The sequence below is a fragment of the Choloepus didactylus genome, chromosome 26, assembly GCF_015220235.1.
Source record: "Choloepus didactylus isolate mChoDid1 chromosome 26, mChoDid1.pri, whole genome shotgun sequence".
In the NCBI taxonomy this organism is placed as follows: domain Eukaryota; kingdom Metazoa; phylum Chordata; class Mammalia; order Pilosa; family Megalonychidae; genus Choloepus; species Choloepus didactylus.
In genome coordinates this window covers 16,280,549-16,284,391 of record NC_051332.1, presented here as the reverse complement: position 1 = coordinate 16,284,391, position 3,843 = coordinate 16,280,549, and positions in this window count along the sequence as shown.

Below are 3,843 nucleotides of genomic sequence, written 5' to 3'. Positions count from 1 at the left end.
TAACTTAAAGTTCACAATTTGTGTACTGTAGCTCCATTGATTTTTAAAATTTATTCTGCTACCATCTTACAATCAAATGTTTCCCCTTTTAATCACATTTAGATATATATTTTAGTGTTGTTAATTCCATTCACTAAGCCATGTTACCATCACCAGCATCCATTACCAAAATATTTCCATCATTCCAAATAGAAACACTGTAATTTTATGCCTTAATTTTTCATTCACTATCTGCATCTTGTCTCCTGGTATCCTATATTCTAGATTCTGACTCTATGAGATTGTTTATTCTAATAATTTTAAACTGTGAGTTCTTACAGTATTTGTCCTTTTATTTCTGGCTTATATCACTCAACATGCCTTCAAGTTTCATATATGTTGTTGCATGTACCAGGATGTCATCAATTTTTATGGCTGAATGATATTCTACTGTGGGGAACCAAGGCTTGGTCTCCCCTCCCTTACTGAGGAATAAGGCCCCACAGCACATAGCAACATGTGTGACTAGGACAGAAGTTGAAGTTCATCAGATCTTCTCAAAGAAGAAAGTGTGGACAGATGACATCATAAACAAAGCATTTAAATGGCCCTCCTCTGATCACTCTTGATAACAAATCTCCAGACCCCTGTGTCACAGAACCCTGCTAAAACTCTGTTCTCATACCCTAGGGAATGTCTTTGTCCTAAGCACTTATAAGCTGTCCTTTCACACCCCCATCCTTGAGGAGGACTAATTCCATTTTCCTCAGACAGCCACCCCCAGGGACCCTCCTATTCAGAAGACTTAAGAAACCCATGTCTCACTTGGTGCATGGCATGACCTTTGGTCTCAGTGCTGTGCCAACACAAACCCTGTAACATCTGACTTGGAATATCCAATGAATATTTATACCACATTTTTCTTATCCATTTTTATGTTGAACACTTGGTTTGCTTTAATCTTTTGACAATTGTTAGTAATACCACTATGAACATTGGTATGCAAATATCTCTATTGAGTCCCTGCTTTCAATTCTTATAGGTATATACCTAGTAGAGGGATTGCTGGGTCATATGGTTTGTCTACAATTAGCTTTTTGAGGAACCACCAAATTGTCTTCCACAGTGGCTGCATCATTTAACATTGCCAGCAGCAATGAGTCAGTGTTTCTATTTCTGCCCATCCACTCCAACACTGGTTATTTTCCATTTTTTTACTAGTAGCCATTCTAATGGGTGTGAAATGGTATCTCATTGTGGTTTTGATTGTATTTTCCTTTTGGCTAATGATGTGGAGCATCTTTTCATGTGCTTTCTGGTCATTTGGATATCTTCTCTGGAAAGCTATTTATTCAAGTCTTTTGCCCATTTTTAAATTAGTTGTTTGTCTTTTTGCTCTTAAGTTAAAAGTTTTCTTTACATATTCTTGATACAAAAATATGTCAGAGGCTGGGGCAAGATGGTGGCACATTAAGGTGTGAATTCAGTTACTCCTCTAGGGCAGCCAGTAAACAGAGGAACTGTCTGGAATATCTGGGGGACTTCTGTGACTGACACATATTGAACACCAATGTGGAAAGGATGGAATAGCTGAGATCAAAACAAAGAACTGTAAGTGTCCCAGACCATGGAGTCTGGCACCCCTGCCCCTGCTGGCTCATCAGGCTGTCTTGAAGTTGGTTTCCTGAGAGTAAAAGGAACAGCCTCAGCTGGGAGCAAGGAGGGTGGCTCAACCAGTCACTAATTGCAGAATTAATTAACAAATTTGAACTTCTGAATCAAAGCTCCAGGCACGGATAAACCAAGAGAAAGGATGAAAGGAACTGGGGGCAGGACATCAGCATGATTATGTAAACAGCTGCCAAAAACCTCTACCCAGAGATTCAGCCAAAAAGAGGATAACCTTGACATTTTGAGGGCTCTGGAGGAGAGTATGGGTGGGAGAAGGACCCTACAGATGCAGAACACAAGATGAAGAGAGATATAAAGCAGGAGAATTCCATTCCAGGTGGGTGGGTCCTTTCCTTTCCCCTCAGTTTCACACAGCACAAAATGAACTTAAAACCAGCAGTCAGGATTACTCTTATCTCCTACAAGGGACATGGAATAAAAAATCACTCACAGCAGTGAGACAGATCCCTGTCATTTGGAGATCACAGTGATAGGATATTTCAAGGCCCAGGTCAGGGAGGGGTGAAGAGTCTGAGAAAGTGGGAAGAGGCCATTTCTAGCCTTAAGTCTTAAAGCTCTTCCCCAATGCTTGACAAACATAATAGCTGGTGGCCCAAAACTTGCTTGGGAGACAGATTAAAACTCTGGCAGCTGGGGGTGTCCTCTGCCAGAGAAGAAGTGGGGGACATAACTCCACATTGAGTCAGACATTTAACAGCAAAGTGAGGGTACAGGCTTCAGCTATGCCTAGTAAGAAAGGGCCACCAGGAGGTAATTCAGCACCACACAAGACTCAGCTGTGCTCAGAGAGATAATTGAGCAAAACACATCCATACTCAGCTGGGCTCTAAGAAGTAATTTAGGCCCACCCATCGAGATTCACCTGGACTCAAAGTGGAAATTCAGCCCCACCCACCCGGACTCACCTGGGCTCTAAGTGGTAATTCAACCCACCCAGTCAGACACAGCTGAGCTCCAAGAAATAATTCAGCCTCATCTGTCCAGACACAGCCTTGGAACCAGAAGGTAAACACCTTCTGGGGACAATTAAGTCACTGAACAGCACCATCTGATGGACAGACTAGAAAGTGCAAGGAAATTTCAGGACTTCTCAGAGCATCTGTAGACCTTAACTCAGCCACAGTGGAACTGCTCTGCATCTTGCTTCCTCGTAACCAGCCCTGATTAAGTTGAGAAAAATGGATGACCCTATAGTTAAACAAGTGCTCTAAAACAAACACAGAGCTTGCTGGCTGGCAAAAAATGGAACACCACAGGAGCAAGCAGAGTTGTTTTACCCACACAAGGGAACTTGCTGTCATGCCCAGTGCATACGCCACAGAGGCAGCTTCTATGGGTTCCTGGTTATAGGGGGATACTGGGGGCAGATCAAATCTGACAACTGGACAAGAAGAGAGACATTTAGACAGGGCAGACCAGAATTAAAATAGCTAAAAATATTCTGATTGATTAAACAGAAGCAGTGTTAGAAGTCTAGAAAAGTTGAATGAAGACAAAAGAATAGAGGACTAATCCAAACAACAAGAAAACCCCAAGTAAAAGAGTAAAAATGACCTCTAGAATAAACTAACTGAGAAAACCAATGTCTAGACACCAACAAAAAATTATGAGTCACAAAAGTAAAAACAAAGATATGGTCCATTCAAAGCAACAAACTAACACTTCAAATGAGAAACATGATTTGAAACAACAAATTAAAGAGGTTCAAACAAACATACTAGGTCAACACTTAGGGGGAAGGGCAAGATGGTGGCATAGAGAGGAGTGGAAGCTAAGCAGTCCCCCTGGAACAACTACAAAAAACCAGAAACAACTACTAAATAATCCAGAATAACTGCAGGGGGACAAACGAAACCATCCACTCATCATACACCAACCTGAATTGGGAGGTATGCCTGAGAACACAGCATAAAATCTGTAAGTAAAACCTGCAGAACCAGGTCGGGAGACCCCCTCCCCCATAGCCCCAGCTGCGGAGCTGCGTGGTGCCGGAGAGAAGCTCTCTCCCAGCAAGCGAATATAGCTCAGCTGAGCTCCAGCTGGGGTTTTAAGCAGCGAGTGTGAACTGCTCACTACAGGTACGCAGCCCCAAAAAACAGACAGAGGCTTTGGGTGACGACTGACCTGGGAGAGCCGGAGGGTCACCTTGACTGGGTCTGAAGGGGACTATCT